This window comes from Aquarana catesbeiana, linkage group LG04, assembly GCF_042186555.1.
Source record: "Aquarana catesbeiana isolate 2022-GZ linkage group LG04, ASM4218655v1, whole genome shotgun sequence".
NCBI classification, from domain to species: Eukaryota; Metazoa; Chordata; class Amphibia; order Anura; family Ranidae; genus Aquarana; species Aquarana catesbeiana.
Genome location: NC_133327.1, coordinates 529254360 through 529270168, shown reverse-complemented (window position 1 = coordinate 529270168; position 15809 = coordinate 529254360). Strand labels below are relative to the sequence as shown.

The window sequence follows — 15809 nt, the reverse complement described above, 5'->3', positions numbered from 1 at the left end:
TTGACGGCGCTATATAAGTACCTGAAATAAATAAAAAATAAAATAAAAATTGGCTATATGCTTTGTGGAGGAAAGTTGGGTGATTGTCTTTCATGAAGTGAGTTTCCTGCAATAGGATTATTTTTGCATTTAATTTCTTATATTGTATGATTGCTTTTTTCCTTTTATTTGGGGAGTTGAATCCCTGCACATTATGTGAAATAAATCTAATGGTCATGGTGGGGGTTTAGAGATTAGGGGATCCATCAGAAAGTATATATGACAACCATAAAGTAAGGAGCCTATAGGTGGACAGGTGTGCAAGGAGTCAGACAGAAATGCATTTCTCTTAGTAAGATTGAAAATAATAAAGTTCAAAAACGTTGTACCATAATCGATATTACAAGTAAGAACAATTGATTGAATTGTAACATATTTTATTTCTACCTTAATTTTGTTATAAAAAAGTGAAATGGGGTTGAGAGAAAGGTAATTCTCCAACCCACAGCAAAAATTCAGGAGACAAATATGTCTAAATCTCAGTCAAATGATATTAAAGTCTAGAAGACTAAAAATGTAGAAAAATAGAGTAAAAAAAATGAAAAATGAAAACTAAATGGATCTAGTCCAAAAATGTGGTGAAAAGTGAGTGATTAAGTGGGGGTGATTCATGTCGGCATACGGGCAGGAAGCCACATCAATTAAAGATATAAAATAAACTGTGCAATTATACATTTAAAATTTAATTGCATTTAAGTGAACTCTATAAGGACTTTTTTTTTCTCCTTTTTAATTTTTTTTTTAAAAAGAGTCATGCCTATAATAGGCGCGTAGCGTTTTTTCTTCAATTTTATATTTTCTTAAAGAAACTTGTAATTTAATAGAGTTCTGTGAGGACTGAACAAAAAAAACAAAAAAAAAAAGAAAATCGGTATGAACAACAATTGTCTCTATAAATATATAAAACTGACTGGTCATTATGTAGAGCCATTAAAAAAAAACAGAACCCAAGTGGGTTTAACCAAAGAACATATTTTATTGAAAAGTCTACAACTTCCCTGAGTAACTGTTGTTTTTGAAAGAATTTGTATCCTTATGATTTGGGAACATCCAAAGTAATAATTGTTCTTCCAGCTAATAAAATCCGGGGTAGAATCTGAGAGAGTTCGAGATGTGAGAGTATAGGATCTTTGTGAACAAGGGATCCTCCTGTTTGAATAAGGTGAGTAGTAGAAGAAAATGTTAGGAAGCTGTGATTCCTTGGATTATTTTAGGAAGTCGGCAGTATTGTTTAAGGTTATTGTTGGTCCTGTATTGGGACGTGTAGAATAAATCAAGTAATATTGAAAAGTAAGTACTTACAGTTCCAGTTTAAGGCAGTAGATGTCAGCGTTGACTTAGTAGAGGGCTAAATAGAGAATAGTCAGCTGTGAAAGAAAAAAGGTTAGTACATGTGGTTGATTCAGCTAAATTAGACTATTCATTATAGCTATATGGAATGCTCATTGGATCTAAAAGGACTTTATAATTACTCCGGATGTTATTGTACAAAAAATACCAAAAATTTGAAAAATAGAACCAAAAACTGGAGCAAAAGAAAAGAATGTTGGCATGAGTTTCTGGTTGTTCCCAATAATGAGACCGTGTTAATTAGGGCTCCATTGACCAGCTTGATGTCTGGATCTGCGTCTTTCTCCGTGTAGTGAGGGAGTGTTCCAGATCGGGGCTGGACGGGGAGTAGAAAGGGTGCGAGGAACAGTAAGAGGATTTATAAATCCCAATTTAATCAAGAATTTAATCAAGATATCTTGACCTTCTGGGACAGAAGTGACAATATATGTTGTGCCATTGTGAGGAATAATCCGTTTAAAGGGGAAACCCCATCTATATCTTATTCTGGCTGAAGAAAGAGCCGTTGTGATTTCTTTCATTTTCTTGCGCCTATCCAGGGTTGCTTGTGAGATATCCGGGTATATTTGGAATTGGACTCCATCCAGGTTAATATTTCTTAAACTGCGTGAAGCTCGCATTATTTCCTCTTTAACCAAAAAGTCCTTCATGCAAAGAACTATATCTCTAGGTGGTTTGTTGGGAGGAGGTTTAGCCCTTAAAGCACGATGTATGCGGTCACATATGAAGGACTGGGGGTTTTGCTCAGGCAACAGAAACTGGAACAGTTTGGTGGAGTATGCAGGTAAATCTGTGATGGATTCAGGGACTCCTCTGATCCTGAGATTGTTCCTTCTATTTCTACTGTCCAAGTCCTCCACATGTGCTTGTAGCTGTGTAAAAGCAGTGGATAGACTTTCATGTTCTCTAGACAGATCATTGAAGGCTAATTCATCATGCTTGTTTACTAGCAGATCAGTATGAGTGCCCAGTGCTGAAATTTCTTGTGAGAGGGTTGTAGTGGATTTTTGCAATTCTGTTTGGAATCTATTCATTAATTTAGAGCATAGGGCTTCTAGGCTGGTGTCAAGGTCAGTTTTTGATAGGGGCATGTACTAAAATATGTATATTTCTCTAACAAAAAGGGCAACTCTTCTCCCATTAGCAGTATATTTGCAGGTCAGGTACACAGATATTAACAAAGAGAGAGAAAAAAATGATTGAAACTTTTAGAATTTAGGTAAACCCGACTGCACGTTATTACTCAAATTGTTATAGGCTTCTCCCCAAAACAACAAAAAAAAAGAAAAATATAGTTTTAGGGTCCTCTTTTAAATGCGCACAATACTCTACATCGGTCTCTTAATAGTTTCCCACATCAGGACAGCAAGGTGGAGTTTACTAAAGCTGTGGCCCTAAGACTGTACCTGAATGAACTTTTCCCATTAAGAAACCTTTGTCTGAGATATTTGGATTAACCTCTTTTGATCCGGAGATCACCCAAATCGTCCACTTCACTCCTCCTAAGACATCCTGATTTCCAGCTCCCTTGTTACCTCCTCCCATGCTCAACCTCATGACTGCTCCAGAACTTCAGAAACTCCCCCACCCCAATATGGCCCTACCCTTTTCACACCTAGGTGATCCCTAAAAAAAACTTTTATTCCCGGGAAGCCTACCCCGCCTCCACCTAAAATGTTACCTCAGCCAGCTCCATATCAGATAATTCCCAGCAGCTATTATTTTGTACCACCCTCCTTTTAGATCATAAACCCCTTCTATTCACGCCCTGCACAGACTGTTGGCACAATCTAAATTCTGTTGCCCAAACTACCCAACTTTTAACTCCTCCCCAAATCCCAACAGAAGTTTCAGTAGGTGTAAGGGGATGTCAGGTTTGCTATAAAACCTTTCTTCAGGGGTGATCGGGGTACAACCCAGTGTTCCTGCTATATCCATGCCAAGGGCAAGAGGAGATGTACCTGAGGTAGTGTACCCTGCTGAGTACAATTTAACCTGATGCCGAAAACAGTGCATCATTAGACATGTGATACCAGCACCAGTACCTTGGTCTCAAGTATTTTTAACTTTGTTTAGGACCAGTTGGGACACTACCCCGGCATCCATTAGACACGACCCCCTTCTGTGCCAGCATTGTTGCCTTTTCCCATAGCCCAACACCTTCCTTTCTCCAGCACTCATCAGTACCAGTCATCTGAGGCTGTCCAGACTCAAACCATCAGAACAAAATGGACTCCAGGGTTTAACACAGTAGAGTCTGATAGGATAGTACCCAGATTGACCGTGATATCTGCACAATGTTCCATCCCTGCCATTAGGGATGAGAACAGTGCAAGTTAGATTTTGACGATCCTGGAACTGAGTCAGCCACCAATCTATTACGACTCATAGGCAACCTGCATACTACCCTCACCTTGCTGTGATTCTCATTCTAGCCAAAATTGTGCAGCTCTACTGCACACCTTTTCCCTCCTTTATCAATTCGGTAATCAGACAATGTTATCCTTCACCCATACAATATAAACTACCTACACTCCTCAGACAGGACTCACATGAATGACAGGGGCATAGTGCAGCACTGGGGCGCTGGTCTTCCTGGCATACAGGACACAGACAACTAGTTAAGGTACACAAGGAGTCTAGGACAGGAAGGACACCTATGGGTATTAACTGAGCAGAATTCAGCATGCCCACACATATAACCAAAGTGAGGGTCCTTGGAACAGCCAAGAGCTGGTAAAACCCCACACAATGTTCCTGCACAACTCTTTTCCAGACTTACCCAAAACTATACAATACGAGGCCAGACCTATACACTCTCAACTTGTATGCCATCAGGCAGGCCCTCATACTACACATCTGAAGGTAAATCTAAAGGAAACCGAACAACAAAAAATTGCATAATGTGGATCCAGCTCGAGGAACTGCTGCTACCAAACACAACTGGCCAACAGGCAAAGAAAAATCCCTTGCAGCACTGAGGCGCCGGGATTGCTGAACAGTAGGGGGTACAATTTGAGCCGACCGGTGTGCCTTGAAACACACAGATATTAGTGACAGATACGCCACAGACACATTACACAAATGGTAACAAATAGCCACGAAAAACAGTGACACTGGGCATGAAGCAGGCTTAAAATACACTTGGGGACACACACATTGCTAGGGACATTAACATACCTTAGCCTAAGGCAAAGAGCCACGCTTGAAAAGAAAGCACTGGATGGGTGTGTAACTAATTACAATAACAGCAGGGGGTAAGAAGCAGTCTTAAACAAGCCTACACAAAAGTCAGCATAGCCACTGATTTTTTGAGAATTGGATCAGAACATACAACACACATTTAGGTAGTCCAAAATACAGCCGAATGGGCTGACAAATAGAAGCACCAACTATATAATGGTGCTGAAACCAGGAAAAAGGAAAACATTGTCTATGGAGGCTGTGATATCCTTTTGTTCTGAAAGCCATGAAACCCAATTATTGAATCTGAGGGATAAAACACCAATACATTTTAGTAATAAACATTCAATTTTTCCTCCTAGAAACAAAATAAACCAATGGTCATATACCTGTAACAAGACAGCATATGAAACACAAATATATATTACATTACATAAACAGTGCACTTTTTTTAACATACCAAAAATTGTTGAGCTCAGCATATGTATTACTTAATACATATTAATACCACATAGGTTTTTGTCTTATGGTATACCAATAATTCCCCCCCAAAAAATGTATTCATGTATAAACCTTTTAGCAGTACCATTTATCAACTAACCATAATACCTCACCACAAAACCTGTCGCAGAACTGTCTCTCTGGAAAACAAATAACATTTTAGTAAATACACATTTCATTTCACTATTACAGATATTTATCTTGGCTCAGGTAATTTGCATGTCAATACAGTTTGCTTTACACTCTCACTGACCTGGTCAGAAAGAAGGCGGGGGTCATTTGGGTGGGTTCTCAGCAGTTGAGACAGCAGACCTCAGAATTGGACAACACAACATATATTCCATATTCCACACACACACTCACACAATTAGCTAGGTTAAAGAAGAACTCTAGACATCACACATATCAGCATGTCTTCTGTAATAACCTGTACTTCTTCTTAAACCCGTAACATCTGTTTTGCAAGGTTGTAATTCTTTCAGAGATGCATCCCATTTCATTATCCCCTTCTCAGCCTGTATGGATGCATTCTCAGGATTTTGGAACAAACAGCTTTGTTTTAGACAACTGAGAGTGTTCGATGGCTACAACTGGATTAGTAGCTGGCAAGATATGGGGGGCAATTTTTTTTTTTTTTAACTCTTACCTTCCAGGGATTTATTCTCGCAGAAACACCAGGGATGGAACATTGTTGGTACATTTTACCTTAGGTGTGTAGGATGTCCCCCTAAATGCAGACAAATCTGTTGCTCTGTTATCGCCTCTATCTGACTGGGCAACTGAAGTCATATGGCCATGCTCATCTTTATGTGATGAGCACGGTACAGATCTTCCCATACTTTAAGTTTAACCTTTCTTAGAAAACCCTTTCCCCATCCAACAATCCCAATCACGAATATCCTAGGGCCCATGTAACCCATCCTTACGGACGCCTGGACCCTGACCTGATTTCCCAACTTTTTATAGGTTGATCCTCCAGAGGTAGCGACCCTCTGGACCGTGATTGGGTTGACAGGTACCGCCCCTGTCACCGTTGCTGCTTTTTTTTCACTACTTGTCAGAACAATTCCCTGTCCTGACTAGGGATGAGCTTCGTGTTCGAGTCGAACCCATGTTCGACTCGAACATCGGCTGTTCGCCCGTTCGCCGAATTGCGAACGATATGGGCCGTTCGCGCTAAATTCGTGTGGCGCGTCACGGCCCATAATTCACTGCGGCATCGCAGTGCATTGCTGGCTGATGATTGGCCAAGCATGCACTATGACCCGCATGCTTGGCCAATCACAGCGCCGTCAGTAGAGAGAGCTGTAATTGGCCAAAGCCAGGGTGGCTTTGGCCAATTATGGCTCAGGGGATTTAGTACACACCCCACACTATATAAGGCCGCCTGCACGGCGGCCCTGTGTAGTGTGTGTTCCGGTGTGCTGAGAGATAGAGAGAGAGAGAGACAGTGTCATTTGATTTGAGTTAGATAGATTAGGCAGAACAGTCAGTCAGTTAGCTGCACTTACAGTGTATTGTGTATATATATGCATCCCAGGTGTTGCATATATATATATACACTGTATTCAGTTTAGCTAGATCCGTTCCTGTTATCTTCTATCTAGACTATTTACATTTAATGCAGTGCGTCCTGCTCACAGTGTTCAGCTAGATCCGTTCCTGCTATTTACATTTAGTGCAGTGCGTCTTGCTCACAGTGTTCAGCTAGATCCGTTCCTGTTATCTTCTAGACTATTTACATTTAGTGCAGTGCGTCCTGCTCACAGTGTTCAGCTAGATCCGTTCCTGCAATTTACATTTAGTGCAGTGCGTCCTGCTCACAGTGTTCAGCTAGATCCGTTCCTGATATTTACATTTAGTGCAGTGCGTCCTGCTCACAGTGTTCAGCTAGATCCGTTCCTGCTATTTACATTTAGTGCAGTGCGTCCTGCTCACAGTGTTCAGCTAGATCCGTTCCTGCTATTTACATTTAGTGCAGTGCGTCCTGCTCACAGTGTTCAGCTAGATCCGTTCCTGTTATTTACATTTAGTGCAGTGCGTCCTGCTCACAGTGTTCAGCTAGATCCGTTCCTGCTATTTACATTTAGTGCAGTGCGTCCTGCTCACAGTGTTCAGCTAGATCCGTTCCTGCTATTTACATTTAGTGCAGTGCGTCCTGCTCACAGTGTTCAGCTAGATCCGTTCCTGCTATTTACATTTAGTGCAGTGCGTCCTGCTCACAGTGTTCAGCTAGATCCATTCCTGCTATTTACATTTAGTGCAGTGCGTCCTGCTCACAGTGTTCAGCTAGATCCGTTCCTGTTATCTTCTAGACTATTTACATTTAGTGCAGTGCGTCCTGCTCACAGTGTTCAGCTAGATCCGTTCCTGTTATTTACATTTAGTGCAGTGCGTCCTGCTCACAGTGTTCAGCTAGATCCGTTCCTGCTATTTACATTTAGTGCAGTGCGTCCTGCTCACAGTGTTCAACTAGAGCCGTTCCTGCTATTTACATTTAGTGCAGTGCGTCCTGCTCACAGTGTTCAGCTAGATCCGTTCCTGTTATCTTCTAGACTATTTACATTTAGTGCAGTGCGTCCTGCTCACAGTGTTCAGCTAGATCCGTTCCTGCTATTTACATTTAGTGCAGTGCGTCCTGCTCACAGTGTTCAGCTAGATCCGTTCCTGTTATCTTCTAGACTATTTACATTTAGTGCAGTGCGTCCTGCTCACAGTGTTCAGCTAGATCCGTTCCTGTTATCTTCTAGACTATTTACATTTAGTGCAGTGCGTCCTGCTCACAGTGTTCAGCTAGATCCGTTCCTGTTATCTTCTAGACTATTTACATTTAGTGCAGTGCGTCCTGCTCACAGTGTTCAGCTAGATCCGTTCCTGTTATCTTCTAGACTATTTACATTTAGTGCAGTGCGTCCTGCTCACAGTGTTCAGCTAGATCCGTTCCTGTTATCTTCCTACTGACAGGCAGGCTTGTCTGGTTACAGTATATAAAGCTACCTGAAGAAAATTACAGGTGTTCTATTTGATCCTATTAGTACCACGGTCAGGCAGCTAGACTATTTACATTTAGTACAGTGCGTCCTGCTCACAGTGTTCAGCTAGATCCGTTCCTGTTATCTTCCTACTGACAGGCAGGCTTGTCTGGTTACAGTATATAAAGCTACCTGAAGAAAATTACAGGTGTTCTATTTGATCCTATTAGTACCACGGTCAGGCAGCTAGACTATTTACATTTAGTACAGTGCGTCCTGCTCACAGTGTACAGCTAGATCCGTTCCTGTTATCTTCCTACTGACAGGCAGGCTTGTCTGGTTACAGTATATAAAGCTACCTGAAGAAAATTACAGGTGTTCTATTTGATCCTATTAGTACCACGGTCAGGCAGCTAGACTATTTACATTTAGTACAGTGCGTCCTGCTCACAGTGTTCAGCTAGATCCGTTCCTGTTATCTTCCTACTGACAGGCAGGCTTGTCTGGTTACAGTATATAAAGCTACCTGAAGAAAATTACAGGTGTTCTATCCCAGCTTAGTGCAGCTACAGGCCATTAGTATGTCTGGAAGGCCAAGAAGGAGAGGCAGACAGTCACAAGCCAATAAGAGAGGGCAAGCAGGCTCTGTGTCTAGTGCTGGTCGTGGAGACGGTGCATCCTCATCAGCACGTGGCCATGGGACACGCTTGGCCTTTTTTTCGGCAGCTGGCCGTGTTGAGCCGCAACATGCGGAAGACTTGGTCGAGTGGATGACCAAGCCGTCCTCATCCTCCTCATCCTCTCTCACCCATGCCCAGGGTGCTTTGTCTGGCAAAGCAGCGGCCTCTTCCTTCAGCTCAATGTCATCAGTGACTCCTTCCCTAGCTCCACCATGTCCTCATGAGGATTCCCTCGAACTGTTTGACCACAGTGTTGGGTACATGCTCCAGGAGGATGCCCAGCGTTTGGAAGGCTCTGATGACGATACTGAGCTCGATGAAGGCAGTAACATGAGCACGGACAGAGGGGGTGCCCAAGAAGGACAGCAATCTGGCAGTCATGCTCCCCCTGCTGCAGCATACTGCCAGGTTTGCTCCAGTGATGAGGAGGGAGGGGATGATGAGGTCACTGACTCAACGTGGGTGCCTGATAGGAGAGAGGAGGAGGAGGAGGAGGAGGAGGAGGAGGCGGCGGCACATCACCAACGAGGCAGGATGCCCTCCAGGGGCCAGCCTAAGGGCAGCACATTGACTGCATCACACCCCAAAGCTCCACATGTGCAGGGCGCTGCAGTCTCTGCGCGTTATTCAAAAAGTTCTTTGGTGTGGGCCTTTTTTGAGACGAGTGCATCAGATCGCACCGCTGCTATTTGCAACATATGTCTCAAGCGTATCTCGCGTGGCCAAAACATCTCCCGCTTAGGTACCACATGCTTGACCAGACATATGTTGACCTGCCATGCAGTTCGTTGGCAAGCGTATCTAAAAGACCCACACCAAAGAACAAAGAGGATCTCTCCTTGCTCCTCATCAGCTGAGATTTCCAACCCCACTAGACCTTCAGTCCTCTCTGAGACCTGCAGTGAGAGGAATGAAGGTGTAGAATTAGGTGTGTCACAGCCAAGTACTTGTGGGCAATCTGCTTTTGGTACACCGACGTCAGATTGTACCAGGCAAATTTCCCTGCCCCAGCTGCTGCACCGCCGAAAGAAGTTTGCTCCCAGCCATCCACATGCCCAGCGGTTGAATGCTAGCTTGGCAAAATTGCTAGCACTTCAACTGCTGCCTTTTCAGTTGGTAGACTCTGCCCCCTTCCGTGAGTTTGTGGAATGTGCGGTTCCTCAGTGGCAGGTACCCAAACGCCACTTTTTCTCACGGAAGGCGATTCCGGCTCTCTACCGGCATGTGGAAGGCAATGTCCATGCCTCGCTGGACAGGGCGGTCAGCGGTAAGGTGCATATTACCGCTGACTCATGGTCCAGCAGGCATGGACAGGGACGTTACCTAAGTTTCACGGCGCATTGGGTGACTCTGCTGGCAGCTGGGAAGGATGCAGGACAAGGTGCAGTAGTGTTGGAGGTTGTTCCGCCACCACGCCTCCAAAATGCTGATTGTGACACACCTCTCTCCTCCACCCCCTCCTCTTCTTCTTCCTCCATGGCCTCTTCCTCGGAAACCAGCGGTGCTCCGTAGGCGTTCAAGGGGCTACGCAAGTACGATGCCATGCGGTGCTTGAGCTGGTGTGCTTGGGGGACAGGAGCCACACTGGGGCAGAGGTTCTGTCAGCTCTGCAGGGGCAGGTTCAGAGGTGGTTGACGCCACGCCAACTTAAGGCAGGAATGGTGGTTTGCGACAATGGCACCAACCTCCTCTCTGCCCTCCGACAGGGACAAATGACCCATGTGCCCTGTTTGGCTCACGTCCTTAACTTGGTGGTGCAGCGGTTCTTGGGCAGGTACCCGGGCTTACAGGATGTCCTGAGGCAGGCCAGGAAAGTCTGTGTGCATTTCCGCCGGTCATATAATGCCAGTGCTCGGCTGACGGACCTCCAAAAGGAGTTTAACCTGCCCAAGAACCGCCTAATCTGTGACATGCCCACCAGGTGGAACTCAACGTTGGCCATGCTGCAGCGGCTGCACACGCAGCAGAGGGCCATCAATGAGTACCTGTGCGACTATGGCACCAGGACAGGGTCAGGGGAGCTTGGTTTTTTTTCCCCACGCCAGTGGGCCATGATCAGGGATGCATGCACTGTCCTGTCACCATTCGAGGAGGCCACGAGGATGGTGAGCACTGACAGTGCATGCATCAGTGACACTGTCCCCCTTGTCCACCTGTTGGAGCACACGCTGCGTGGAATAATGGACAGGGCACTTGAGGCAGAACAGAGGCAGGAAGAGGAGGACTTCCTTAGCTCTCAAGGCCCCCTTTATCCAGACAGTGTTCCTGCGTGCCCGCCGATCACACAGGAAGAGGACGAGGAGGAGGAGGAGGAGGAGGAAGATTGTGTCAGTATGGAGGTGGAGCCTGGCACTCAGCATCAGCAGCAGTCTTTAAGGGATCAGTCCCAAGGAACACATGGACTTGTACGTGGCTGGGAGGAGGTGGCTGCGGACGTTGTTGTCCTTAGTGACCCAGAGGACTCCGGACCGAATGCCTCAGCAAACCTACGCTGCATGGCCTCCCTGATCCTGCAAAGCCTGCGTAAGGATCCTCGTATTCGTGGTATCAAGGAGAAGGACCAATACTGGCTGGCAACCCTCCTTGATCCACGTTACAAGGGTAAGGTTGCGGACCTTATCTTGCCATCGCAGAGGGAGCAGAGGATGAAACATCTTCGGGAGGCCTTGCAGAAAGGTCTGTGCAACGCGTTCCCAGAGACTGGGAGGTTACAAACTCCTGTTTCTGGACAACGTGTTGCTGAGGCTTCGGTCAGTCAAAGAAGGAGCGGTGGAGAAGGTGGCCGTCTGACCGATGCGTTCAGACAATTTTTTGGTCCGCAGCCCCAAGGTATGATCGGTTCCAGCAACCATCGCCAGCGTCTGTTTTACATGGTGCAGGAATACCTAGGGGCAAGATCAGACTTGGACACCTTTCCCACCGAAAATCCTCTGGGTTACTGGGTCTTGAGGATGGATCACTGGCCAGAGCTTGCACAGTATGCAATTGAGCTACTGGCCTGTCCTGCATCCAGCGTTCTTTCGGAACGCACATTCAGTGCTGCTGGAGGCGTGGTAACCGATCACAGGGTGCGTCTGTCCACTGACTCGGTCGATCGGCTGACCTTCATAAAAATGAATGAGTCTTGGATCACCACCAGCTACCAAGCACCTGATGCTGATGTAACCGAATAATTTTTTTTGAAATCTCAGATCCCTTCAAAGACTGCCTATGCTGATGCTGAGTGACTATCCCTGAGTAATTATCCTCTTCCTCCTCAATCATCACGCTGATAGCTTGTAAGAACATTTTTGGTTCTGGGCGCCACCACCAGTGCCTAAGGCACAATTTTTCAGCCCCTGTTTAACAGGGGCGTGTAATTACAATTTTTGATGTAATACTTTGCAGCAGGGCTCGTTCCTGCATTCCAACTAGAGTGTCTGTGAGGGGTTGCAGTGTTGTGGCACTAGCACCAGTGCCTAAGGCCCAATTTTTCTGCCCCTGTCTAACTGGGGCGTGTAATTACAATTTTTGATGCAATACTTTGCAGCAGGGCTCGTTCCTGCGTTCCAACTAGAGTGTCTGTGAGGGGTTGCAGTGTTGTGGCACCAGCACCAGTGCCTAAGGCCCAATTTTTCTGCCCCTGTCTAACAGGGGCGTGTAATTACAATTTTTGATGCAATACTTTGCAGCAGGGCTCGTTCCTGCGTTCCAACTAGAGTGTCTGTGAGGGGTTGCAGTGTTGTGGCACCAGCACCAGTGCCTAAGGCCCAATTTTTCTGCCCCTGTCTAACAGGGGCGTGTAATTACAATTTTTGAAGCAATACTTTGCAGCAGGGCTCGTTCCTGCGTTCCAACTAGAGTGTCTGTGAGGGGTTGCAGTGTTGTGGCACCAGCACCAGTGCCTAAGGCCTAATTTTTCAGCTCCTGTTGAACAGGGGCATGTAATTACAATTCTTGATCTAATATTTCACAGCAGGGCCCTGTGAGGGCTTACAGTGTTGTGGCCACAGCAACACCTAAGGCCCAAATTTCTGCTGAGTATATAGGGCAGGACCCTACTTTCAAACATCTAACTTACAAACGACTCCTACTTGCAAACGGAAGGAGACAACAGGAAGTGAGATGAAATCTACCCCTAGGAAGGGAAATTCTCTCCTGTAAGAGTTAATATGGGAAAACAATTTCTCCTTTCCACTGATGCTTTCCAATCCTTGTTCCACAAAAAAACCCACATTTTCAAAAAACATTTTTCATTGGGACAAAAAAAGTGAGGTGAAATCTTCTGAAGAGGAGGAAAGACAGCAAAACAAATGTCACAGGGGTGATAACCCTTCCCTATGTTTTCCAAAAAGCTTAAAAAAGATTTTTTGGCTGGAGCTAAACACGTTAAAAATGTTCAAAATTACAAACAGATTCTACTTAACAACAAACCTACAGTCCCTGTCTTGTTTGCACCGCCTGTATACTGCTGTTCAGAGTATATAGGGCCTGGTGGCCCCACACCTTTCCTTATTTTAATTTGGGTGCGGGGTTCCCCTTAATATCCATACAAGACCCAAAGGTCCTGGTAATGGACTGGGGGGTACCCATGCCGTTTGTCTCACTGATTTTCATCCATATTGCCATGACCCGACATGACATTAAACCCGCAAGCAGTTTTAAATGAGATTTTTTCCTTTAAAAATGACATTTGGTGCAGGGACTGTTCTAAACATGGGAAACACGCGTCACTTTACAGGCATACTATAGACACCCCCCAGGTACGATATTTAAAGGAATATTTCACTTTTTTTTTTTTTACTTTAAGCATCATTAAAATCACTGCTCCCGAAAAAACGGCCGTTTTTAAAAGTTTTTTTTGCATTGATACATGTCCCCTGGGGTAGGACCCGGGTCCCCAAACCCTTTTTAGGACAATACCATGCAAATTAGCCTTTAAAATGAGCACTTTTGATTTCGAACGTTCGAGTCCCATAGACGTCAATGGGGTTCTAACGTTCGTGCGAACTTTCGGTCCGTTCGCGGGTTCTGGTGCGAACCGAACCGGGGGGTGTTCGGCTCATCCCTAGTCCTGACTATAATCTTTCAAAAAATTAGCCTGGAAATTTCCGAAACTATAATAGTTCAATCTCCCCAGTGGACTTTTCAGAAGTATTCCAAAAAAAAATGGCTTAAAGTAGGGCTTATTACTTTTGTTATCTCCAGAATGATTAGAGCAGGCTTGGATAACAAAAGAGGATATATGCATGATTCATTTGCGGTTTTAAATGGGGTGTTAAACTTGGCAGCAAGTTGTGGCTTCCCCTTTTTGTCATCTGCTGATAGATGACAATTCCTATCAGCTTCTGAGTATCTTGCCAACAAGGACCGGGCGATTGTATAAGGTCCCAATCCTGACAATTCCCCATCGTCCCCCTGTTCATAACTCTCACTACTCTGGGGATGTTGGTCTAGTGGCTGTCCCTGCCTGTCCCTACTCCTCAGCATCATTTGGTGTGTTTTTTCCTTATTCTACCATCCATGCACTCCAAGCAACTCTTTAATTTGTTCCCAAGCTTTTGGCTTAAAAGTACCTCTTTTAGAATACTTCTTTCCAGTCCAGCGATCCCAATCTTGAATATATTTTACAACCCAAGTCCCATATTTACAATGGACCTTGAACTGATCCCCCAACCTTTTTATAGGTTGCCTTTTCTCCAGAGGTAGCTACTCTCTGGCCAAGAATTAACTTTTCTTAGAAAACCTCTTCCTCGTGCTTGCTTCGGCAGCACATATACTAAAAATTGGAACGATACAGAGAAGATTAGCATGGCCCCTGCGCAAGGATGACACGCAAATTCGTGAAGCGTTCCATAAAAAAAAAAAAAAAAGAAAACCTCTTCCTCGTCCAACAATCCCAATCACGAATATCCTATGGCCCATATAACCCATCCTTACAGACGCTTGGACCCTTACCTGATTTCCCAACCTTTTATAGGTTGATCCTCCAGAGGTAGCGACCCTCTGGACCGTGACTGGGTTGACAGGTACCGCCCCTGTCACCGTTGCTGCCTTTTTTTCACTACTTGTCAGAACAATTCCCTGTCCTGACTATAGTCCTTCAAAAAATTAGCCTGGAGATTTCCCAAACTCAATAGTTCAATCCCCCCGTGGACTTTTCTGAAGTATTTTAAAAGAAATGCTTAAAGAAGGGATATTATTTCTGTTAAACTTGGATAATCAGAACCCTATGAGTGCTTGTAGTACAGGAGGCAGTCAACTGAGGCATACCTAATTTCAATATGATTTGTAGCAGTTACAATGGCCAGTGTTTACAGGTCTAATTACAAAGCTTACAATTCCCCATTAGTAGTTTACAAAAAAGACAGATTCATACTAGGGCTGAAACAACTAATCAATTACGAAAAGGGCAAACAATCTCCACTGTACCTATTACTTTCACAGTTCTTCAGTAAAAAAATGAACCCCTTACAGTAGTGACTATCCAGTCCTCCCTGCACCACAAAGAGCCAACTCTAGTATTCTCAACCCCATTATGTTAATAAACGTCTTAGACCTGGTTAAAAATATTCACATCTATGTGAATTTGCCATGCGACTTTGGACACAAAGTTGCATTACAAGTCGCAGCTCATTGATTTCAAAAGCACCCGTTCCAATCTATGCGACTCAAAGCTGCAACGACTATGAAAAGGTACCTGCACCGCTCTGATGCGACTCTGGATGCGAATCCGACCCAGAGTGTAAATTTGGATCAAAGTCGCATTCAAAGCCATTCGCATTTAAAGCCACTCCACTGTTGCACATCACAGTCATACTCTAAATCATGCGACTTTGGAGTTGCATCAGTGGAAACGTAGCTCTATGCCCACAGGTGCGTTTCAATCACAACGATTGGCCTAATCTCATTCAAAGGGTCAACTGAAATTGCTTTTTTGGCAGAGAGGCACATATCCTTTTCCACTGCCTCCAAGATTCCAAATGGAGCCCTCATCATTCGCACTTACAATTTCATTTTTTATAAACATTATTCAAAATCAGTCTCATCAAAGTATTAGTATAGACAAAAGTTAAAAAGGAAAGTTCTGAGAAGTTTTTGGGTA

At 44.6% G+C, this 15809-nt stretch overlaps 1 protein-coding gene and 1 non-coding gene across 7 annotated transcripts in view; both read left to right on the top strand.

Annotated features, from left to right (window-relative positions):
• Positions 1-15809, top strand: part of RGS17 (regulator of G protein signaling 17) — a 319010-nt gene that overhangs the window by 267880 nt on the left and 35321 nt on the right. The window lies entirely within an intron of this gene.
• On the top strand, positions 14460-14567 carry LOC141142041 (U6 spliceosomal RNA). Its single transcript, XR_012244290.1, has one exon. It is a non-coding gene; the product is annotated as a U6 spliceosomal RNA (small nuclear RNA).